The sequence below is a fragment of the Meles meles genome, chromosome 16 (genome assembly GCF_922984935.1).
Source record: "Meles meles chromosome 16, mMelMel3.1 paternal haplotype, whole genome shotgun sequence".
NCBI classification, from domain to species: domain Eukaryota; kingdom Metazoa; phylum Chordata; class Mammalia; order Carnivora; family Mustelidae; genus Meles; species Meles meles.
The window spans coordinates 60,377,596-60,402,596 of NC_060081.1; the positions used below are offsets into that span (position 1 = coordinate 60,377,596).

Here is a 25,001-nt window from a genome sequence, read left to right on the forward strand (position 1 = left end):
ACCTAGATGTCCTCCCCACCTTCCCTCCACCCTCCACAGATTGTGTTCGCCCTTCAAGACCCAGTTCTTGTGTGAGCATCTGGAGGCCAAGGGCTGTGTCTAAGCCATCCTTGGGTCACAGTGCCCAGCACATTGTTTGGAGCACTAGAAAGCTCAGTAAATTATGGTGGTGGATGGGTAGTGGCGGGTGAGTGAGTAAACGGAAGGATGACTAGAGCGGATGGATGGCGAGTCAGGGGCAAGTTGGGAACGTGGGTGGCATGGATGGGTGTGTGGGTGGATGAGCGGCTTGTACTCAGATGCCCTGAGCGGGGATGGGGCCCGAACGCAGCACAGAGCACGGGGCCTGGAGAGAAGCAGTGGTGTGACCGACATCTCGGGGCAGAATCAGCGAGGCCTGGGAGGGCTGAGGGGCAGGGAGGGGTCCCGAGAGATGTCCAAGTTTCTAGCTTGGAGGCTTGGGAAGATCCTGGCATTATCAGGGACGAGTGGTTTGGGGGAGGAGGTGAGGAGTCCTTTTTGGACCTGGCGGCCTGAGGGATCAATGGAGAGAAAGTCCAGGAGACAGCTGGGGAGCTGATACTTGGTCAGGTTCAGGAGCAAGGTCAGGCCGCACAGAGAGACTGGGGAGGTCAGTGTGGATTCAGGACTAAGGGCGGGAGGAGAAGTTCCCAGAGGAAACGGGAACCGTATTCCCTGGAGGCAGAAAGAGCCAGGAGGGAGGTGTGTGCTGTCATGGTGGGAACGTCTATAAATCATTGCAGGTGGTGTGTTCTGGGGCAGCCAATGAGGAGGGGGTACAGGCAGGAGATTCAGTGCCGGAAGTAGACCGTGAAGGGTGGCAAGTTGGTTTTGAGCAGCCTGGGGAGAGGTTACCCTGAGTAGGGAAACCATACAGGCAAAGGCAGGGAGCAGGAAATGAGCAAGTAAGGTCTATGTGCTCTGAGGGCCTCAGGTCAGCAGCAGTCAGCTGGAGAGCAGGAGGGTCAACACCTTTCCTCTGCCTTGTCCGAAACTCCAGCCTCGCTGCCCCCGCTGGCACAGCCTCCAGGGCCTGGGAGGAATCTCCGCAGCAATCTGGGAACTGTGTCACTTTGGACAAGTGACCTCCCTTCTCTGGGCTCATTTACCTTATCTGGAAACTGGAGTCAGTAACACCTGACTGGTTTGCTGAGAGGAGAAAACCAGACATGGGGGCTGTGGAAAGGCCCCAGTGCCTGTGTGACTCTATAAATGCTATTTTTTAGCTGCTTTTTTAAAAAAAATTTCAATTCCACTCCACAAATATTTATTGAGCTAAAAAGTCCTGAACAAATCTATTTGGTAAACTAAATTTTTATACAACAAATACTATTTTACCTGGGCCTGGGGTGGCAAAGTTGGGGAGGCCTTTCATTATTTGAGGCACCCTGGGGTGAATTCTTCTGAAAAGTCCCCATCGGTTTGTTGGTTTGTTTTTTTTTTTTGAGTCAGTGAGGATTTGGGCTTCTCAAGCCTGCAGAGCGAGGCTTTCATTTGTTTGCCGGTGTGTTTTGAAAAGATCCTCCTGGCTGCAGCCCAGAAGATGAACCAAGGGAGGCAGCAGGCTGCCCGGAGAGGAGACTGGTGCAGTGATCTGAACGGGATGTTGTGGTAGCCGGGATGGGCAGTGACTTAGGATCAAGAGAAGGGGATCTGCAAGATGTTTAGGAGGTTTCTAAGAAATAGGACGTGGTCTAGGGTTTTACATAAAAGAGGGTGAGCGAGAGGGAGGAGGAAGTGTTATGGGAGCCTCTTGGCTTCTTGGTACCAGAGAGGGTGAGCTGGTTCCAGGTGCCCAGTTAGCCAATGCTGGAAGAGAGCAGGGTCTCCGGGGAAGGTCCCACACAGGGCCACGGACACATACACTGAGGTGTAGGCAGCAGACTGAGCCGCCAGTAGGAATTTGGCTGTGCAGACCTGGAGCTCTGAGGGACAGGCTGGGTTGGAGACAGAAATGCCTGTGGACAGGGAACCCCAGAGCTTGTGACACTTAGTCAATAAATATTTATTCAGCCTTGAAAATATTTGTTGAGTGAAATCTTCACTGAGCCCCTCCACGCCAGGTGCTGGGCTAGGCAAGGGGGTTCGGGCAATAAACCGAATCCACAAAACTCTCTGCCTTGTGGGCCAGCATTTTAGTGGGAAGGGCAAGCGATCATCAGATAGATTCCCCGTTCACATTCCCTGTTGTGTAGTGACACATGCAAGGAGGACAGCAGAGCGGGCAGGCCCGGCGTGGGGTGTGGTAGGGTGAGCTCTTGGTGGGGGGAAATGTCATAATAGCCACCCACAAGGAGGTCACATTCACTGAATCATGGAAGCCCCACAGCAGCTTTCTGAGGAAGCTGCTGTAATTATCCCATTGCATTGCCCATTGGATGTCCTGCCTCTTCCTCAGGAGGAGTGACTGAGTCATGGAGAAGCTAAGAAATTTGCCCAAGTTCACTCAGGGGTGTAACTGGCAGACCCTAGATTTTTACTTCAAGCCCGTGTTCTTTGGTGAAGAGTCTTAACAACTTTGCTGGACTGCCTCTCGTTGACAAGGTCAGGTCTCAGCAAAGACCTGAAGGAAGTGAGGGGGTTGGGTTTGCAGACATCTGGGCGACCGACATTCCAACTGCCGGAAGAGCAGGTATGAGGGCTGGCATATTTGGGGAACTGCATAGAGGCAAGGGTAGTGGGCAAAGAGGAAAGGGGAGATTGGTGGTGGTGGAGGGGGTCACCTGTGGCATCTGTAGGGCCGTCAGCTTTTACTTGAGGTCAAGTAAGGCCACGGAGGTCTTAGGTTTGAGCAGAGGAGCAGAGGGCCTGACTTGTGACTTGTGTTTTCACCCGATTCCTCTCACTTCTGCGTCTGGAGCCAGGGTGGAAGCAGGAGCTAAGAGAGGACACGCATAATCCAGGCAGGAGCTGGTGGTGGCTCTGTCCATGGTGCTGGTAGCAGTGCAGGTGTTGCATCAGGAGGCGTTGTGAGGGCTGGGACGTGGAGGGTGGAGGAGAGAGAGGTGTTAGGAGAGGCTCGGGCCGGAGCGGGTTCCTTCGATCAAAATAGGGGCAGCTGTGGGAGGAGACACTTCACAAAGTGCCTTCCATGTCCATTATCCTTTCATCCTATCCTATGTTCACCCGTTACCACTGGCCACTCTCTGAAAGAGGTGTAGGGACTCTGGAGGTTACGTGACTTGCTCAGGATCATTCAGCCAGAGTGTGCTGGAGCCAGGACTGGAAGCCAGGTGTCCATCACAGGATCTGAAATTTCCGTTCACTCATTCAGTCAGCAAACACTTCTGGAGCAGTTCCTGCAGGCCAGGCACTGCACAGTTGACATTGATGACCAGTGATGACGGCCCTGCCCCCATGGAGCACCCAGTATGAAGGAGGAGGCAGTGTCAACCAGCGATCATGGAAGTGATTTTCTTCTCTCGGTGTAAGTGGCTAGAAGGAGAAACCCAGGATGCCCTGGGAGCCAGTAACCAGGGAGCCAATATAGTTGGGAGGTCAGGGAGGGCTTCCTGGAGGAGGTGAATGTTAAGTGCAACGTGAAGACTCTGGAATAGAGGGGCTGCAGGGGGTGTGGGGAGCTTCTGGGAAGAAGATACTCCTTGGTTTCCCAGGCTACTGCGGAAGAATGCTGAGGGGACTGCACGTTGCCTGAGGATGGCTGCCACTTTGGAAGTTGCAGAGTATTTGTTCGTGTTGGATTGTTGTAACAGCTTTATTGAGATCGAATTTCTATACCATGCAAGTCACCCAATTAAAGTGTACCATTTGATGGTTTTTAGCATATTCAGAGATGTGCAGTCCATTTTAGAACATTCTCATTATTCCAAAAAGAAACCACGAACCACTTAGCCGTCACCCCTGCCCCAAGCCCCCCACTGACAATCACTAATCTACTCTCCGTCCCTACAGAATTGCCTGTTCCAGACATTTTGTGTAAGTGAAATCATACCCTCTGTGGCCTTTTGTGACTGCCTCCTTTCACTTAACATAATGTTCTCGAGGTTCATCCCTGTTGGAAGTCTCTATCTTTAATACCACCAGAGCTGCAGAGACCTGAGAGGCTGTCCTGTGTGCTTCTCCCACCTGTTGTAAAGTGGGGACGGGGTGGGGCCAATGTGCTCTGGTCCTGCAGTAAGAAAGTGGGGGAAAAACCCCAGATCAGGGTCCCCGCCCCCCTGCCCTGCCCAGGACACCTTCCTCTGTTACCACTGCTTTTCCCTCTGCTTTGGCTCTGGCTGATCTTGGCTACAAGTGACAATGTGGTCGAGAACACACCCTCCCAAGCACTGGCTTTCCATGCACTGGCAATTTTCATGCCCCATGGTGTATCTTGAAATCTTGTATGCATCTGTAAGAATTTGTGTCCAGTGATTCAGGACTGTTGGAGAATTTGATATTTTCTTTTTCTGCTACTGAAACATTTTTTTTTGTCCAGACAGTTATGCCTGTTTTTCCTGGTTGGTGATTTTTTTCACTGGGGGAGGCAGGGCTGACTGGGGTTAAGTGCTGGGTCTTGGCATTGGATGCCCTGCCTCTTCCTCAGTGTGTGCCTTTGAGTAATTCCTGAATCTGCTTGAGCCTCAGTTTCCCCCCTTGAAAAGCAGGGATAACACGATGAGGAGTGGTGAGGAGCACAGGTTATGGGCTTGGCACAGAGTGGATGCAGCTATAGGGAAGTCAAGAGGGCTTTCCAGGTGCTTGGGGTAACCAGAAGAGGAAGGTGACCCTTCCTCACCATCAGCTGGCCCTTTCTCTGTGTTCCTGCTGCGCCTCCCCTCTCAGGGCTGAGGTGGAAAGCTTGGGTTCAGATCCTAGCCCCACCTGGCTTCTCGCCCCCACGTCAGCTCCGTCTCCTCTGTGTCTGAGTCTCTCCACCTGTGGAATGAGAGGCTGAGAATCTTCCATGGAGGCCTCCAAGGTAGCCAAGAGGCTCCTGGGAGGGGGTTGTGGATTGGAGGCACCATCTCCTCCCAGGAGGGTCTCGCTCCTGCCGATTTAAAGTTCCAAGCAGGAGCAGTGGCACCTGTTCGGGAGAGGTGGGTGGAGAGGGACACCTGGCGTCCCTCTGCCTCTTGCCCAAGATGTGTTATGTGGGAGGTGATGGGCAGCGATGCCATGAAAGGCATCCTGCTGAGTGCAGGGGACGGGGCAAAGCCTCTTCGGAGGGTCTTTCTCAGGCACGCATGCCAGGTCTTGTGTTCTCCCTCCAGTGACCTTCTCACTCCTCATTAGCACCCCTCAGAAGAGGCGCTCTTATTCCCATGGGACGGAGAGGGAAACAAGCTCAGAAAGTGGAAGCTGCCTGTCCAGGGTCGCCCAGCGTGTTCGAACTGGGATTTGCACTCAAGCCTGTGTGACTCCAGCCCCTTTCCCCTCTCCCCGCCATCCAGGGAAAAGAAGGGAGAATCGGGGCGCCTGGGTGGCTCAGTGGATTAAGCCGCTGCCTTCGGCTCAGGTCATGATCTCAGGGTCCTGGGATCGAGCCCCGCATCGGGCTCTCTGCTCCACAGGGAGCCTGCTTCCTCCTCTCTCTCTGCCTGCCTCTCTGCCTACTTGTGATCTCTCTCTGTCAAATAAATAAATAAAATCTTTAAAAAAAAAAAAAAAAAAAAAGAAGGGAGAAGCAAGACAGTGGCAGGGAAGATTGGAGCCTTTGGAACCCTGGCTTCCTGGCTGCTGTGGGGATTCTGTGGGTGGTGGGAAAGGCATCGTAAATATGCATGACATGTAAATACGCCTCTGAAAAATAATGTGGCGGCCCACATGAGCTGGGATGCCAGAGTGCTCTGGAAAATGTAATGTTGTACAAACACTTGGATTTCTATGATGATCGCTCCATGGTGTCTCCCTCCCCAGCGTTCCCAGGGCCGGTCCGGGCATCTCGGGGTAGAGGGTTTATTCCAGGCACCTCCTCATTGACATTCTCCCCCATTCCTACAGACGCTGGTGCCTCCCTCTCCACCAGGTGCTGGGTGGCCAGAACCGGGTCTGTCCAGGCGCTGGAGGGCCCCTGTCCCCTGCTGCTTCCCGCCAGTCTCTGATTGTGTGCCCGGAGGGATGTGCGTGCCAGCCTTTGGTCCAGTGCCTGCTCCCGAGGTGACGCCTGCTGGTTCCCGACTGGTTCCCATTATCCCTCTGCGCATAGCTCCCTGGTTGGTAAGTAATGGCGTCCGCAGCCTGGGCACACAGAATCGGGGTTGCTCCCTCGCCCGCCTACGCTCTGCACGGCTGGGAGATGCCCAGCCTTCCCCCCAGTGGCGCCCACGTGCTGGCGGAGGGACCTTGGTGAGAGCTTTTCTTCATCTGGGCTCAGTTTGTAGTTCAACTGCTTGTCGTGTTCAGTCCTCCCAACACCCCAGGAGGTGGGCACAGCGATCGCGCCTGTTTTCCGGGAGGGGAAGCCATTGGCCTGAGGGTGCGCACAAGTCCGGCTCCGTCTGCCTCAGAGGCCAGCTCTTGCCACACCTAGGGGCTTGGGCCGTGGGTGACATGGGCTCAGGAAGGCGAGGGGAGCAGTGAGCCATGCTGGGATCCACAGAGGGGCTGAGGTGAGGCCATCAGAGTTCCTGAATCTTGGGGAGCCCCCTTATTCTCGCCCCTCTAACCTGTTCCACCCACACTCCTCCAGTCCCCACTTTGCCTAACCCCAAATGGGACGAGGTGGTGCATCCTGCGTCGTCTCTGACCGCCCGTCTGAGGGCGCCGCAGAGCACCCACACCTGGTCCCGTCGTCCTTGGCAACAGCACGCCCCCAGCTGGTGGCAGCTACCCCCCACTACCTTCCTGCACCTCACCCTCCCGCCGCCTCCCAAGGCTGCTCACTGATGAGGAAAGGGAGGCTCCCAGCATCTCAAGGGGCTTGCCTGCAGTCACCCCCCACCCTCAGCTGGTTTAGGATCTGCCTCCTTATCCCGCCTCAGCTCCTCACAGGTGAGCTCGGATGGCTTCATTCCCCCATTGGACAGCCAGCAGTGGGTACAGCGCCCAGAACAGAATGCGTACACAGTGATAACTGTGGAAGGAAGGCAGAGGGAGAGGAGAGAAGGCACTCTCCCTTGGAGGCCCCCGGAGCCCACTGGCCTTTTGGCCAGCTGCTGGTCCCTGCTGCTCCCAGAGAGCTCGCAGTCAGCTCAGGTCAGCAGGACGGCCAGCCCCTCTGGTCTCAATTCTTTTATCTGCCAGCAGCTGCCCGGCCTCCCTGATGGGGTAGTTATGAGAAGGGAAAAGACTCGTAAATATGTATAATATGCAAATGTCATAGGATAATAAAAAGAAACCCATGAAGTTTGCTGTATATAATGTATGTAGAAGGGCTTCTTCTGTGAGAACAAGGAGCTGCACACTCATGTAGTGACAGCCTCATTAATAACTGGGAAATGACCCTATTAATTAGCGGCCCCCTAACCCCACTCCCCCACGCTGGTCTCCGCCTGCTGTAACGACCTCAGACACCTATTGCATTTGGCTGAGATGCTGTTGCAAGAAAAGAAGTGGTAAGGGTATCCGTCTGAGAGCTGTGAGTGTCTGTGGGATGTCATCATTTGCCAGCACTCCCCGTCATGCCCTGGGCTCTGCGTGACCTCCCCAGGGACTGAATACAGAGCTTGAGCAACCTGAACCACGGCATGCATTTCTTGAGCAATGACTGTGGGCCTGGCCTGGCACTAAGTACTTCGTTTTCTTCTGATCTCAGTTAGACTAGCAACGACCCTGTGGGAGGTCGAGGCATGGGAAGACTGAGGCACATAGACCTGGGGCACAGGGCTCGGGCACCGACATCCTGGTCCTTCCTGAAAATGACCACCATTCAGTGCCCACGCCCATCTCCCCCCAGCCGGGCATGGCCAGAGGGGCAGGACCGTGGCCACCGACGTAACAGCATGGCTGGCAGGCCCTGGCGTGTGTGGCCCAGTGACGGAGAACGGGATTCCTTGGCACGAGTTGGGAGAGCAGCCGTCAGCATTGTGGGAAAGATGGAGGCTCGGGTGGGAGCGAGGGAGGTGTTACTTGCTGCTATTTTGCTAACAAACTGGTTATTTAAAGATTAGCCAAAGCCAAAGTTGGGAAACCGGATGGGGAGTCTCCACACCCAGGGCAGAGGCGGCAGGGGGGTCTGGGAGCCTGGCTGGGTCAGGACAGAGTAGCCAAGCATTTTTTTTTTCCTTCACTTGCTTATTATTAGTAATAATAGCAACAGAGTCGGGAAAGGGCTAGAAGGATGGGGGGGGAGAGGCTAGAAGGATGGGGGGGACACAGTAGGCTATTCATTGACCCAAGTGGTGGTGGCACAATGCTTTATTTTATGATAATTTATTGCAGTTCACATTTTTTTTAAAGATTTTATTTATTTATTTGACAGAGAGAGATCACAAGCAGATAGAGAGGCAGGCAGAGAGAGAGAGAGGGAAGCAGGCTCCCTGCTGAGCAGAGAGCCCGATGTGGGACTCGATCCCAGGACCCCGAGATCATGACCTGAGCCGAAGGCAGCGGCTTAACCCACTGAGCCACCCAGGCGCCCCTGCAGTTCACATTTTTAAGAAAGATTTATATTATTTAGAGAGAGCATGAGCAGGGGGAGGGGCAGAGGGCAAGGGCGAGAGACTCTCAGGGAGACTCCCTGCTGAGCACAGAGCCCGATGCTGCGGGGCTCCGTCTCACAACCCTGAGATCGTGACCTGAGCTGATATCCAGGGTCAGATGCTAGACCGGCTGAGCCCCCCAGGCGCCCCAGCGTTTGCTTTGTGCACTTTCCCCTATGTGTTCTATTTCATTGTCAAAAAGCTAAAAAGCAGTTATAACAGTAATAGTTACTATTTATTGAGCAATTACTAAACATCAAGCTCTTTGCTAAGTATGTTACCTCATCTTATGGAATCCTCACAGATGTTGTTATAGTGGCCATTTTTCAGAGGAGGAAATCAAGGCTCAGAGAGGCGAAGTTACTGGTTGTGGGGTCAAAGAATGTTCCGGGGAAGGGGGGGAGATGGGATGAGAAACCAAGGCTGATTTGGCCATCACTACCCCGTGTTTGGGGATGGGGGGACCAGGAAGTTCGCCCCAAAGGGCAGAGGGTTCCTGCACCTGTTCCTCCGATGCATGTCAGTGCCTCCTGCGTTGTTAAGGCTTCGAGGGCAGGCAGGTGTCCGTGGCCGTGGGCAATAGATGTGTCTGGGAGACTGACCCTGAGCAGAACATTAGCCATTTGAAGGCTAGGAATGGGCCATCCCTAGGGACAGACAAGCGAAGGAGGCCAGGGCATACGCAGGAATCATCCAAGATAAAAAGAGGTCATCTAGGTGAAACAGGGTCAGACCCAAACTCGGAACTAACTGCATGGGGACCAAACTGCCATTTCCGGAGGACCTACTCTGTGCTAAACACATTCATTATCTTTCTTAATCTTCAAAACCACCCTGCAAGATCAGTGGTATTGGCCTCATCTTACAGATGAGGCGACTAAGACCTCGAGAGGGGAAATGACCAGCCCCAGCCCACACAGCCAGTGACGGGAGAGCTGCTCCGGCACACCCAGTGCCCTGCGTCCCATGCACGCAGCAAGCACTGCTTGGGGCTGGGGTCCCGGCATGTCAGGCACCAGGCACAAAAGCTGCAAGGAGCCCATGACTGCGGGTCTCTGAACTGGTACTGGGGATGTGTCCGGGGAGAAGGCATCTCCAGACCCTGATGCAGGGGTGCCCATTCCGAAGAGTGGACACCAGCCGCAGTTCCCGCCTTCCCAGGACATTTGTCAAGTGCCGGTCCCTGCTAGTCTCTGCCCTCACAGAGCACATAGCCTTGGGGAGAGACAGATAGTATGCGATCACCCAAACAAGTAAGGCGCACGGGAAGGGACTCCCATCAAGGCAGTGAAGGAAATTAGCAGGTGATGTTGCAAATACGAACGGGGGAGGGGGCCTGATTGACGTGCTCCCCGAGACGGCCTCTCTAAGGGTGTGGCCGCTCGGCCAGGGCCTGAAGTAAGACGGGGATCCCGACATGCTACTGAATGTTCACTGGGGACTGTTGACTGTCAGAGGACAGTTGGGAACAACCCGTTTGTCCATCAGCAGGAGACTAGTTTCCATTTACAGAAGTCCTCCAATGGCTCCCACTGTCACTGTTAGGAATGGGGCTGCGGCCCGAGATTCCCCACTGTGGAAAGAACTTCCGAGTGTTATAGAGTTGGGGGGGGAAAAAAAAGGTTATAAAACAGCATGGGCAGCATGATATCATTTTTGTAAGAGCTGCATGTGTTTCTGAAAACTGTTCACAGTGGGGGCATGGGAGATCTTTGCTGTCTTCTTTATACTTTTCGAGATCTGGAGTCCTTTCTGAGTGTTCGGACTTGGTGGGGAGAGACAGGGGTTTGGGCTTCCACAGTGCTGTCCGAGGCAGCTCTTTTCTCCTGCTGCAGTAAAATGGGGTGAGGCAGGGGGCTGGGGCATCAGCAGATCTGGGCCGTACCTTAGCTCTACCTTTTCTTGGTTGGGTGACCTTGGATAAGTCACTCTCTCGCTCTCTGAAGCGAAGTTGTCCCTTCTGTGAAACAGAGACAAGAATAGCATCAGAAGGTGGCTGTGGGGCTTTCGTAAGTTAAAGCATGCAGAGGACTAGAACAAGGCAGGTGTCGCATCACTGGGGGCAGCTGCTGTTGTCACCGTGACTGCGAGAGGTGACAGAGACTGCATGCTCGTCACATCCTGCATGGGCTCTCAGTGCTGACTGGTCCCTGAGGCTGGTCTCTTCCCTTGGTCACTACGAGTCAGCCCGAGCTGGGGCATAAGGTCCAGGGAGGTAGGGAGCTTAGCCAGATGCACACAGCTGGCTGGACCCTCCCACCCCCAAGGTCCGGCTACCCCTCGACCAACTCGCTTGCGTATCTGTCAGTGAATATTCTTGCCAGAGATGCTGTTATGAGGCACCCCTAGCCCTGGATTTGCTTTTTCTGATAGCCACAAAACCTGCCCAGAAAGACAGTTGCTACCTTTCTAGACACTCAGAGAATCTTAAATCTCAGGGAGAGAAACTTCTAGTTGTGAAGTCAAACTCCTGGACTCATAGAATCTTAGTCACAAATAATCCAGCAAGAGCAAACATGGGCCTTTTACAAGTAAGTTTACTGAGCCTCTCCTGATGATGGTCATAAATGAGAAACTACCCAGTTATCTATCAGCTAGAGATGTTTAAATAAATCACCGCCCAGCCAGACACTGGCAGTCTCAGTGACTGTAGAGACAATGCCGTAGATCTATACTTGTTGACATGGAAACAAGTCCGTGGTGCATTGTTAAGGAAAAAGGAGGTTACGGAATGGTGGATATTGTATGATCTCATTTTTGTTAGAAAAAAATGTGTATAAATACATGTGTGCTCCTGCTCAGAGAAACCCCCAGAATGAAACCATCAAACTGTTTGTAGCAGGTTCCTCCGGATAGTGAGACATGAAAGAGCCCCACTGTTATTTGTGCTCGCATCATTCTGGTACTTTTCAGATACAAGTGACAGGAAACCCAGCCCAAACTGATGTAAACAAAAATGGAATTTATTGGCTTGAAATTGTCCGGTCCAGATGTAAGTCAGGCTCCTCAGAATCCAGGGGCTTAGCAGAATCCAAGGGCTCCCCAGGGCTTGGTTCTCCTCCCCATTTCTCACTCTGCTTCCTCTGGGTTATCCCTATGTTTGTTGTTGTTGTTGTTGTTTTTATCCCTATGTTCTTATAGGGCTCTATCATATAGGTGATAAGGAGCCATCCTGAGGAATAGGCAAGACTTCTTCTTAGAGAGCTCAGACACAAGGCCCAGGATTGAGTGTTCGCACTGACTGGTTGGATTTGTGGATGTGCCCTCTTCCCCCCATCAGTTGCTCTGATTGGCAGCTGGGCCTGCGCACCCCTCTCCACCCCAGCCGGAGGTGAGTCAACACCACCAGAACTATGTAGACTGTGGCCTCAAGAAGGTCCAATGGTGGGGCGCCTAGGTGGCTCAGTGAGTTAAAGCCTCTGCCTTCGGCTCAGGTCATGATCCCAGGGTCCTGGAATTGAGCCCTGAGTCGGGCTCTCTGCTCAGCGGGGAGCCTGCTTCCTCCTCTCTCTTTTCGCCTTCTTCTCTGCCTACTTGTGATTTCTGTCTGTAAATAAATAAATAAAATCTTTAAAAACAAACAAAAAAAAAGGTCCAACGGTGGCCAGACACCACCCACTCCCCATCCTGGACTTACTTGAATTGCCCAAGTTGCATGACTTTCATAATCAGAAGAAATGATACAACTATTGAACCATCCTGAACCCAGGTCTTACAGTCAGAAGCTCACAGGGACAGCTCTAGACTCTCTTGGAATCAGAACATTGGAGTCTGTGAGGTGCCGGTTCAGCTCAGGAGACGTTGGCCCTCTGTGTCGAGAGCCCGCACTGGCCCTGGTAGGAAACCCTTGAGGGTCTTGCCATCATTGAGGGAGAGAGAGATGAGCCAACAGATGATTTATCTGGAAGGTGGGTGTGCATGCAGGGCTGAGGGAACACAAAAGCCAGCTTGAAGCAAGGAAGGCCTTCTGCGGGAGGCTACAGTAAGCCAAGGAGCCAAGGAGAGTACAGGAAAAACACTTTTGGCAGAAGAAACAATGTGTCAGAGGCCCCAAGGCATGTGGTGGGGGAACCATCAGCAGAAGAGCAGTGGTGGGCCCAGAACAGAGGGGCCTCAAATGCTACAGTAAGAGCTTGGACTTGACCCTGAAGGCAGCAGGGAGACATTGTGGGATGTTGTGGGAGGAGAGAAACGTCAGCAGGCTCAGCCTCGCTGGTACTGAGAGCATAACCTTGGAGGAGTCAGGTCCATATCTACTGGTCTACATTCTTTCCTACCCTGGGTCAGAATTCCTACCCTGAGGTGTTCAACCACAGCTTGCATACCCTCAGAGATGGGGAACTCACTCTTGTTCCTTCCACCTCTGGTTAGGAAGCTCCTTTGCAGGATCCAATCCACAGTCCTGCCACTGAGGTCTCCCTCCCAAATGACCTGACAGAGAGCTGGCAGGGGCCTGCATTTTCAGGCCAGAGGATTCTAAGACCAGCGAGCTCTGAGGGTCTGCATACCTGCTGGGAGCCCAAATGGAAAGAATCCTATCACCCTGACAGCAGAGGCAGTGTTTCTGTCTTTGACTACACATCTGCTTCCATCAATTCGTCAAATTCCCTTTGCATTTTACAAATAAAAAACTGAGAATCAGACAGGCCAAGCCACCTATACAACAACACAAAGCAGGTTAGAGGCAGGCCTGGGATGGGGACTCTCTTACACCCCTAACCCGCGGCACCGTCCTCCTCATCATCTCCTCCCATCCTGTCTGTAGGTGAGCCCTGGTCATTTCATCTACTGAGGCTTGGACAGCTTTATTCTGGAAGCTTCAGGCATCCTAGATCATCCCCTGATATCCTCCTAAATTTGGAGACAGTCAACAAAATCATCATTAATCAAACATTGATGACTATTGTGACAGCAACATTTTTTGTTTCTGATACATCAAAGCTGTGACACGCACAAGCCATGTTTCCTGGGTCATCTCCAATATCTCATTGTGCCCTGCCGCCCATGCTTAGTCTTTCACTCTCACACTCCACAAACATGTATTAGTGCCTACTGTGTGTCAGGTGCTGTGCTAGACTCCAGGCCACGAAGATGCATTACAGCAGCCCCTGCTTGGGAAACTCAGCCAGGGAAGGGCATCTCCATCAATGAAGGCAGGGGAAGCAGACTAATGCACTTCCCTGAAAGAGATATCTATCAGTCAGGGATCTCCTGGGACAGAGAACTTCTCTCTACCCCTCTCAGAGGAGTCTTAAGGGATGAACAAGTATTCTTCAGGGGAGACATCTGGGAAGGGTGAGCCAGGTTGGGGAAGTGGGCTATGTAAAGATCTCACCTGCCTCCTGCTAAGCTCTTAAGACCCAGGTTTTAAGGCAAGGGGAGATGGAGAGGTCACCTGAACCAGAGTTGGGAAGGCTTCTGCTATTGAGTGGGGAAGTTTGTATCAGATCCTTGGGTTGAAAAGGATGCAAAGTCAGGGTCAGTCTAGGTATTAAGAAGGTCATTGGGGGGGCACCTGGGTGGCTCAGTGGGTTAAAGCCTCTGCCTTTGGCTCAGGTCGTGATCCCAGGGTCCTGGGATCGAGCCCCGCATCGGGCTCTCTGCTCCACGGGGAGCCTGCTTCCTCCTCTCTCTCTCTCTCTGCCTGCCTCTCTGCCTACTTGTGATTTCTGTCTGTCAAATAAATAAATAAAATCTTTAAAAAAAAAAAAAGAAGGTCATTGGGCTGGTGACAGTTGGGGAGAACAGTGGGCAGGGCAAGACCATAGGGATGGTGCAGAAAAGCATGTGGCACACAGATTTCACAGGGCTTGGGGACTTAGTGGATGTTACGGCAGGGGAAAAGGGTGGTGTGGGCTTGGAGGGCTTGTGGACCAGCATCGAGGTGAATCCTGGCAACGGTTCAGTGAGTGTTCGGTGAGGCTCCCCTCCTGGAGCCTCAGTTTGTCCTCTGTAAAACGGGGGTGATGACAGTACCTCCCCAGGGATTGTGAGGAAGGTCAGAGGAGGGTGTGCATGGGGGAGGCTCTGCTAAGGGAGTGCTGGTGGCTGGGGGCTGCTCTGATTACCATAGCGAGGGGTCCAAGGGTAAACAAAGAACCAGGTTCGTCACCTGCAGAGGGAGATCAGAGAACTGGAGGGGCCTTACTCCCTGCCTTTCTTTGTCTCTCGGGGAAGACAGAGTCTGGGTCTGACACTCACAGGGAAAGCTCTAAGGAAGGAGATTCCAGCTTGGGCTAGGAAACCCTTTTGGATACAAAGAGCTCTCTGCAGATGGACTAACTTGGGTGGTAATGAGCTCCCCATCACTGGGAATATTCAAAAAGCTGTACTACAACTTGATGGAAGAGTCTGTAGAGTATTTGTGATTCGGCTAAGGATACGGAAGGTCCTTTCCAGCCCAAAGAATCTCTGATTTCATGTTTTTCCTTCTCCAATCCTGTTTCCTTATCTGTAATGTAGGAAAAACAGCAGCACCTATCTTAGAGTTGGTTGCAAAGTTGAAGTGAAATCATCCAAATAAAGTGCTTAACCCAGATTTGGCACGGAGCAAGTGCTACTGTCCCTGCGGTGACTGTTATTACTGTTGTTGATGTTATGCTGAATTCTGGGGTGTATCACTGCCATCTGAGGGCCTCAGGGGTTGCTGTCTGTCAGTCAGGTGTTCCTGCCTGCCTGCCTGGCCTTCAGGGCCTGCTCCGGGCCCTTCTCATTGCCACTCTCTGTCTCCAGCTCCTCCCCCACCCCAGGAGGTGGTAGGAATTCCAGACCCTTCTGGGCCCCTTTTAGCTCCTGCTTGAGTGAGAGTTGGCAGGTTGGGGCGGCGGGTGCCATCCGCCTCCCATATGCTTCCTGCTATTTAGAGGAAAACTCTCCCCGTGTTCCTCCAACCACACGGGCTGACATTTCCAGACAGACGCTGGAATCAGCTCTTCGGGGGATTGGCAGATAAATTTGGCCCCGGCTGTTGGGAAAATCTTCAGCCTTACCACGGAAGCAGAGCCCAGGCTCACGGACTTCCGTCCAGCCCGCGACTCCTTGGGCCTGGTCCTCTGGGGGCTGGAGCACTGGTCTACAGCCTTGCAGATGAGGGTAAGTCTTACCAGCCCGGTCCTAACCCAGGAGAGCCCCTGGTCAGGAAGTGGTGGCTTCCAGCTTTGCGTTCATCAGCAGGAGTTTGCAGGAGGAAGCAATGCCTCCTCCCAGACCCCTGGGTGTTGCCCAGCTCTGCCTGGCAGAGGAGCAGGTTTTAGATTAGAGGATCTGAGCTCAAGACTGCTTATTGTCTCTGTGACCTTGGACAGGTGGCTCCAACTCTCTGAGCCTTTTTTTCCTCATCTGTAAAATGGGGATAGTAATAGTCTATCTGATTAAAAGCCCTTAGGATGATGTCAGGTACATGCGAAGTGCTCAGCCAATACTAGGGCTATTGCATCACCATCATGGTTATTATTTGCTCCAGAACAACATCTGGCACATGGTAGGGGCTCCGTAAATATTTGTGTTTTTCTTTCCTTCTTTCTTACAGTGGTAGCTACTTAGGGAATACTGGGGCATTTCAGAATAAACTCAAATAGGAGTAATCGGAGGCAGAAATGGATGAATAAGGACATAAAAGAGGCTGCCACGTCCAGGATAAAGTAGAGGTGGTTGGTTTCCCAGCATGTACACACATACACACACACACACACACACACAGAGTCCCAAGGTTTCATTCACCCCCACTGACATCTGGAATGCCCATCTGCTTGACTCCTGAGGCCATGCAACACAGGACAGCTTGGTTTGGATGGACAGGAGGGAGAGGAAGGCCTGGCTGGAGGCAGAGTTGGGGGAGACTCTGGGCATGAAGTGTAATAAGAGGGTTCGGAGAACCCTAAGTAGTTCTATTTGGCTAGAGTAGAAGGTAGGTGGCAGGAAGGCGTGGGAAGCAAGTTTAAGCTTCATTCAGCACTTCCTGATTGAGTCTGAGTACTGGGCCTCATGCCAGGCACTGGGGAAACTGGCGGAAAAGATGGGCATGTTTCCTGCCCTCAAGAAGCTCTGGTTCTTACTGGGGGAAGGGGAGTAGATGACAGACATGCAAACAGTGAACTGACAAGATTCTAGGTTGTGCTCGAGTAGACCCAGGGGTTGGGAGACCCTGTGAGGGGGGATGGTGTTGGTAGGTACCAACTCGAGGCAGGATGGTTGGAGAGGGCCTCTCTGTGGTCTGAAGGATCCCTGCAAATGCTAGTTGGGGTGAAGCAGGAGGCAGAGGGAACAGCAAGAGCAGATGTTGGGAAGGCGGCAGGAGTCAAATCCTAAAGGCCTTCAATGCCGAGTCCTATCAAAACTGCACTTAAGGAATGGTGGCAGGTGCAGAAGTGGGGAAGAGATGAGAGCCAGGAGACTTGTCTACAAAGATTGCTCAAGAGCCTGCTTGCACACTGTTGGAGGCAGTCAGTGGGGTGATTCTGGACCAGATAGTGGTGCATGAACAGGAATGGTGGAGAGTGCATTTCACAGGAGTGGGGCATCTGAGCAGATTCCTCCAACTTTTTAATTTTTATTTATTTATTTATTTATTTTAAGATTTATTTTATTTATTTATTTGACAGAGAGAAATCACAAGAGAGGCAGGCAGAGAGAGAGGAAGGGAAGCAGGCTCTCTGCTGAGCAGAGAGCCCGATGTGGGACTCGATCCCAGGATCCTGAGATCATGACCTGAGCCGAAGGCAGCGGCTTAACCCACTGAGCCACCTAGGCGCCCCAGATTCCTGCAACTTTTGAAGGGAGGATCTGGGCCTGTGGGTAGCTAGGGGTGGAGTCAGGTAAGTGGGGAGGGACATCAGGGGAACTTAGAACCAGATCCCAGAGTGGTCAGGAAGAGTCCTACTGGAGAGCCAAGTGTGGGGTGTAGGGAGGGGCTTCCTCACAGCCTGGGACAGCAGGTGGCAATGCCAGTAGGTGGGAGAGTGAGCACAGACTGATGCACTTACCTGCATTAGACCCAGAGGCCAGTTCTAGATGTTTGGGTGCTGTGTGACTTAGGGAAAATCACTTGATCTCTCTGAGCCTCGCCTGTTGTAATAATACTGAATCAGTTGGCATTGCATTTGGCTGCATATAATAGAAGGGGGAAAATTAACCACGATATAAACACCCAGGAGGGATTCCTCTCGGATAACAAGGATCCAGCAGCAGACAGTGCAGAGCCGGTACAGCAATGCAAGGGAGTGATCAAAGGCTCAGGCCCCCGCCACCCTTAGCAGGTACCTTTCATTCTCGTGGCTATGAAATGGCTGCTCTGCCTCCCAAGTGTTGGGTCTGAATTCCAGGCAGGACAAAGGAAGTGAAGACTGCGTGCTTTCTGAATCTGCCCTTACCAGGAAAACAAGGGATTTCCTGGAAACCCCACCCAGTGGGCTTGTTGTGCCTACATCTCATTTGCCAGATGTTGCCACACGGCCACCCTAGCTGCAAGGGAAGCTGGTGAAGTCAATCTCTCCAACAGGGTGCTTCTGTTAATTAGGCAAAAGAAAAGAATGACAAGCAGGATAGCTAGCAGGATCCACTTTAAAGTGCCCACCTCAAAGCAAGGGCTGTTGGAAGATTCTGTGACACAATTCATGTGCATAAAACATTTAGCACCTAGAAGAGAGCCACCTCTCAATAAATGGTAGCTGCCTTGTTTTATTGCTCTGCCTGCATTCATTTACTCATTCATTCATTCGGCTAGCATACATTTGGTTCTGGGAGTATATACAGTCCTGGGCATGCGACAGGGACAGTCCCTGCTCTTTCGGCACTCACACTGAGTAGGGGAAACAGGCAGGGGACTGGCATAGTCACTCCCTTCCCATCAGTGTCATAAGAGGATTGGAATGTCCTTTTGTTTGTGTTTTCTTACTGCTGTGGTCCGACCACATCGAACAATGCATGGCATACATTAAGCACTCAATAGGTAGTGATTGAATGAATGAAATAATGTAAGAAATACTTGTCAAGGGCCTACCCTATAGAGTTCTTTGGGCCAGATAGAGAAAGTAGGTAACATATTGCCCCTCCCCACAGAAGTCGGAAAGAAAATTCTGTAGACCAAGCCTGTGGGTGGGTGCTGGAGACCTTGTGGTAAACAAGAGTGTTGTGGCTGCTGCTCCCACTGAGCCCACAGTCTTGGGGCGGGAGCACTGGAGGAGGAGTCTGGAGTCCCAAGATCATGTATGTTTATGTGTCCTGGGGTGAGTCGCAGCTCCTCCGTAGGCCAGTCCTCACCTGTGTGACTGGTATGACCGGTCCTGTGTGGAATATCAGTGATGCTGGGAATGATGGCGAGTGCTTCACAGGCCCTTACGCCTCTGAGTGTGGGAGCGATACAGAGGCAGTTGAGGTGGAGGCCAGCTTGCCAAGTTAGCAGAGGAGGCAACTGTTGCAAGCATGAGAGAGAGGACTGCCTCTGAGGTCCTCGAAATCTCCTGGAGCCCCTGGGGTCGGGGGTGAGGAGTCTGGGCTCTGCTTCCATTCTCAAAGTGTCTGGGCCTGGCACTTTGTCAACAGCCAAGCAGTTCAGCATGGAGCTTCCAGCACTGGATGTGGGCAGGCAGCAGATGGGCTGTGTTGGGTCCCCAGGTGAGAAGTAGGGGTGACTATAGTTATCTGAGGCCTGCTAGAGGTGGGGAAGCAGCCTGGAATATGAGGGTAGAGATCTGGTTCTGTCAACTTGCTTGGCTGTGTGACCTTTGGCAGGCACCTTGGTCCCTCTGAACCTTGATTTCATTGTTAACAAAATGAATATAACAATCCTCACCTTCTGTATCCCTGAAGACTTTGACCCACTATCTGGCACAGAGAAGGCATCCAGTATTGGTAGTGGTTATCATCTCCATTATTATATTTTCCTTGTAGGGAAGGGAAAACAGGTATTAAAACTATATACCAGGCTTGGTGCTGGACACACCATCTCATTTTATCAGAGCTCTAAGGATGTGGTCTTCTTCCTTTTTATAAGAGGAGGACACTAATATTCTCTTGTGCCTCATTTTCCCTCCTGCTGTCTCAGATAGACTTAGTTGCTGACTTTGCTGGGATCCCCACTAAACTGAAGCCCCGAGGGTCCTTGAGGAAGGGCCTGAGACAGTTCAAGATGTTTGCGATGAGACCCTTACAGCAGCCAGTAAGGTTAGAGATAGAGGTGGTCAGAGCAGGAATTCAGTCCTCATCAAATGGGCAAGGAACCAAAAAGATGGCCCTAGGGATGACTGATGGAGTGGGACAGGCTGAAGGATCATAAATGCTCTTCCTCTTTATTCAGTGGGCAGTGAGCCCAGCCCTTGAGATGAGGTGGCAGTCAGCCTGGCCCTTGCTGCCACTCTTGGCCATGACACTGTGCCCAGTGGCCATCTCTGCTTGTGTCTGAAATGAGGCCAGGAGTGAAAAGAAGGAAGGTCTGGGAGATTCTCTAAGTCTGGGGGGGTGAGGTTTCCCAGTTGAATACCAACAGAAGACCTCCTGGAGGCACCCCAATTGCTGGGTGAGAAATTAGAAGACAGGACTCTGGAATAAAAGAGGGCATCTGGCAATAGAAACGCAAGTGGCCCATTCTGGGCCTTATAAATAGCAGATCAGGTAACTAGCTGGGAAAGAGAGGCTTTCAGTGTCACCGTAGGATGGGCCAGGGGGTTGACACTGACCTTGTCTCTTGGCTGTTTGGGGTACACAGGATCTATCTGCCAGATCCCTGGTGTTGATGTCAGAGGTGTTGTCCATGGTGCTGAAGAGAATGTTGTGCCCTCGTCTTCTGGGGCTGCTGTCCATGGTTGTCCTTCAGATAATTCTCATTAATCATTTCCAGGACTGGTTTCTGGGGGACCCAGCTAGGAGGTCAGAAACTTTGGTCCTGGCATTGAACAAATTGGATCAGAAATATCTGAGGTTGGTTTGAGCCCATGTTACTGTCTGGCCATGTGCACTTTTAAGAACGTTTTATGTACTATGACATTTATTTCTAAACACCAGTCTATGTGGAAGTACTCATATGTATCTCCATTTTAAATGTGAGCAAACAGAAGCATAGAGAATTCAAGTGACCTGAGGATATTCTCTCTCTCTCTCTCTCTCTCTCTTTCTCTCTTTCTCTCTCTTGGCTTAGTTTTTTTAGTCATAGTAGGAAGTTTGTTGATAGCATTTCACAAGCTGATGGTTGGGGCTGAGCTTTGTAAACTGATGCATGAGTGAAGTAATATTGGTCTTACACACAGAGGAAGGTATGAGGATATTACTAAATACATATGTTCTTTGAACCTCATGGGGTTTTCTGGAAGGTGTGGGATTTGAGCCAGATCTGAATGGGGCCTGAGGCTCAGGGATTATATAGAAAAGACAGGAATGTCCATTTACTGAACACTGACTATGTACCAGACTGCACGTTGGGTGCTTGACGAGTCTGAACACTCTTTCCTCATAGCCACACTGGGAAAGAGTGCCTTGTTTCATTTTATAGATTTGAAGCAGAGAGGAGAGACTTCCCAAGGTTACTTAGCTAGAAAGTGATGGAGTTGAGAAGTCTTGAGGACTAGAAACCACAGACTTGAACATCAAGTCTAGAAAAGACCCTGGGTGTCATCTGGTCCAACCCAGAGAAGGGATGTGACCTGCTGGGGGCATGCAGCAGGACTCAGACTGGGTTTGGCTTTCTTCTTTGTATTTCCTTCCCCAAGACAGCACCACCACTCTCCTATCACCACTGGCCCAGGCTCCAGGGAGATGAAAATTGACATTGTGTCACAAACTGGGACCAGGTATCAAAGACATCCAAAATTCAAGTCCTAGATCTGCCATTTGTGAGCTGTGTGGCTTTGGATAAGTCACTTAACCTCTCTGGGACTGTTTCTCCATCTCTAACAGGGCAAAAGGGTGCTGTAATCACTTCTCTACAGGGTGGTTTTGAGGATCAGAAGAGAAACAGTGTGTGTGAAAGGGCAAACAGATCCATTGTTAGAAATAAGACCCAGAGGAGGGCGGGAAGACCCCCCCAAAGTGACACAGCAAGTCCCAGAAAATACTTGCGGAGAAGGGCCTAGAACTGCCACCCTGAGCCACCAGTGTCACTTCCCAGTGGGACTGGCAGCCAGGCTGGGGTTGCACCTGGCAGCCCCAGCTGACAGACATTCCTTCAGGCTGGCAGACTCAGGCCCCAGAGCCAAGCGCCCCTGTGGGCGTCAGTGGCCGGGCCAGCTCTGGCTGTTCCTCCACCAGGCACTCTAACAGCTCCAAGTTTAATATGCCTCACAGGGCTGTCGTCACGCCCAATTAGGCTGTCCTCAGCCACCCTGTCTCCAGGACCCCGTTGTGACCATCTGAGGCCCTGGACGTGATCGTGGCTACTGCCCTTGGCAGCTGTTTGGCTTTTCAGAGGAGGTGGCTACCTGCTCTTATGATCCCCTGTGGCCCTAGGGATCTCACTCCCCAGCCCAACGCAGGTGGCCTTGGCTCCTGGTCCCAGAGATTTGGCTGCACCCTCCTCCCCCTCCTCTGGCTCCTAGGCCTGGCACTAAAGCAAAGTGAGGAGGGAAAGGAGGGAAAGATGGCAGGAATGACAGAGGAGCACAGGGAGAAAAGAAGGCGGGGAGCTTAGCACCGCCAGGCATCCTCCTCTGCTGCGGCTGGTGTCAGCCCCTAGTACCCGGCCCTCCCACACGTACTTTAAGAGACATGAGGCACCTCACCCACAGTCTCCTGTGAGGCTCCCCACAGCTATGCAGCCGGCAGGAGGCAGGCTCATGCTCACGTCACAGACCCTGAGAGACCGTGTGATGCGGGGTCTCAGGGGAGGGCTTGTCTACAGCCAGGGTCAAAGATCATTCTGGGGCTCTGTGGTAGTGGAGGTCTTTTCACGACAAGGATACAACTTACGACCTCCTGTCCAGCACCCATCAGTATAGAGCAAACATGTTTGAGGAGGGGAGGGAGGAGAGGAGGGAGGGAGGGGAGAGGAAGGAAGGGAAAGAAAATACTGAAACCCATTCCAGATGGAGAGAACTTGGACAAACCCGAGCTCAAGGGTGTCCTTGGCATGGTTTTCTTACGTAAATTATATTGTCATAAATGAGTTACCTTTGCATTTTGCTTTTTCCCCCTCATCCTATTTTGGACAAGTCCAAGTGCAGCTGTAGTTCACCCATCTCTCTGGCTTAGCAGTGTTCCACAGCACGTCAACACCACATTTTGTCCATCCTCCTGCCAGTGGACGTCTCAGTGTTTCTCATTCTTCGCTGTAAACAGTCAGCTTCCTTGTGGACGCGCCTGAGCGTTTCTCTGGAAGCAGGCATTTCTGGTTTAACAAACACTGCCAAATCCCTTTCCGTGGTAGTCAGGCCACTTGAGTTAGTGATACATCCGAGTTCCCATTTCCTCGGGCCTCCCCGTGTTGATTCATCAACCTTGAATTTTGCCAATCTGCTGGGAGAAAACGCCTCATTATCATTCACATTGCCCAACTATTGGAGAGGGCCAGCGTCATTATCTGAATTTCCTATCATACTTTTGCCCAGTTTTTTCTGGGCCGCTCACCTTTCTTCTATTAATTTGTTCAGAGGTTTATATGTTTGGCTTATGAGTCCTTGCCATGCTTGTTGCTAATATCTTTGCCCAGTGTGTTGCTCGTGTTTTAACTTTGCTTATGTCTCTTCTGTTCAGATGTTTAAATTTTGGATGTAATAAAGCATCACTTTTATCTTTACTTGCTTTTGTTAATGACTTAAGAAGGCCTTCCTCACCTAAGGTCATAAAGATACGCTGTGTTTCCTTCTAATAATTTTAAAGCTTTGTTTTCCTTTTACGGTCCATATTTAGGTCTTTAGTCCACCTGGAATTTTATCTTGGCATGTGGTATGAAGTAGGGATCTAACTTCATTTTTACGTGGATAGTCTCTTGTCCCAGAAGATTTATTGAATCCTCTGTCCCTTTCTCACTGTTTTGAAATAACCTCCCTGTTTTATGTTTAGATGGCCATGTATTTACGGATCTATTTCCAGGAACTCGGTTCTGTCCCATTGATCCCTTTGTCTATCCCTTTGTCTATTCCAATTGTACACTAATTATGGTATCTCATTGTTTTTCCAACAGAGACTAATTGACACTTGGGGTAAGACAATTCTTTCTTGAGCTGGACTGTCCCGCTCATTACGGGTTCTTTATTATCTCTGATTTAATCATTGGCACCAGACGCCAGGAGAAAACCACATACACACACTCCCCAGTCATTGTTACAACCCGAGATGCCCTGATCCTTTCCAAAGATATGCCGGGAGGGCAGTCCCACCTGCTGCTGGAACCACCAAAGTAGCTTCTTAATGGGACTGAAGCCCCTTCCCCTATCCTTGATTCTTCCTTTTCATGATCTCTTTCCACTCTGCTTTGCTGCCAGGAATGGAATCCACAACAGGATTCCCTGTCAGGCCTCTCTGGCGCTGGGACTCCCTTCAACCAAGGCAGCCCACTCCTTTGGGAGGAAGAGGGGCTCCCATTGCTAGAAATTACTGTCTTGCTGTGACCCACTTCCTCCCTGGATCCTGGAGCCCCCAAAACAGAAATCCCCCCTCCTTAGCCCATTCTTCATTGACCTCCAAGAACAGAGATCCCCCAGCCCTCTCCGCAACTTTCTCCAGACTCCAGCTCACCAACTCCAGTTGTCTCCAATAGTCTTCAAGGACTTGCCTTCACTATGTGTCTTTGAGATTGAATTTGACACCCTGGGTTAGAATTCCTGCTGTCCTACCTCTAAGCTGTGTGACTTTGGGAAAGTCAGGCAACCTCTCTGGACCTCATTCGTTAAATGGAGATAATAGGTTCTCCACCTTACAGGGTCAGTGAGAGATGTAAATAATTTGGAGAATGACAAGTCCTAGGCCTGGTGGGGTTGCTCAAGAAGTGATAGCTATTAACATTATTCCTGCGATTATTACTTCTCCATGACTCTTGTGATGGTCACTGTCACGTGCCCACTCTTTAGGGGAGCTGCCCAGAGCTGAATGGAATGCCCAGGCAGGCTCTGGTCAAGACTAAGTCCACCTCTGCCTCCTCTGTCCGAGAAGCTGAGATAGCAGGATTAGCTACGGGGCTGCTTGTGGGGATGACAAGGAGGAGTCAAGGTTCAAACCAGAGTTTTGTTGTGATCAATTGAGAAAGTGGAGCTGCGTCAGTTGGGCTGGGAAGAGCAAGTCTGTGGGTTTATAGTAATGCAGGCTTGGACATGTGAAGTTAGAGATGCCAATTGGACACATGAATGGACAGTTGGATACATGAATCTGGGGCTCAAGGCGGGAGATCCAGGCTATAGATGCAAGTTTGGGGTCTTCAGACTTTCCCACGTCTTTTTCTCTGCAATTTTACGAGCATTGTTTTATGTCACGTGCTTT

At 51.5% G+C, this 25,001-nt stretch overlaps 1 protein-coding gene across 3 annotated transcripts in view; it reads left to right on the forward strand.

Moving 5' to 3' along the window:
- Positions 1–25,001, forward strand: part of DLGAP4 (DLG associated protein 4) — a 197,855-nt gene that overhangs the window by 50,423 nt on the left and 122,431 nt on the right. For all 3 annotated transcript variants that reach the window (XM_045980382.1, XM_045980381.1, XM_045980383.1), the window contains exon 2: positions 5,965–6,180. The gene's annotated coding sequence lies outside the window, so the exon portion shown is untranslated. The remainder of the gene's footprint in view (positions 1–5,964; positions 6,181–25,001) is intronic.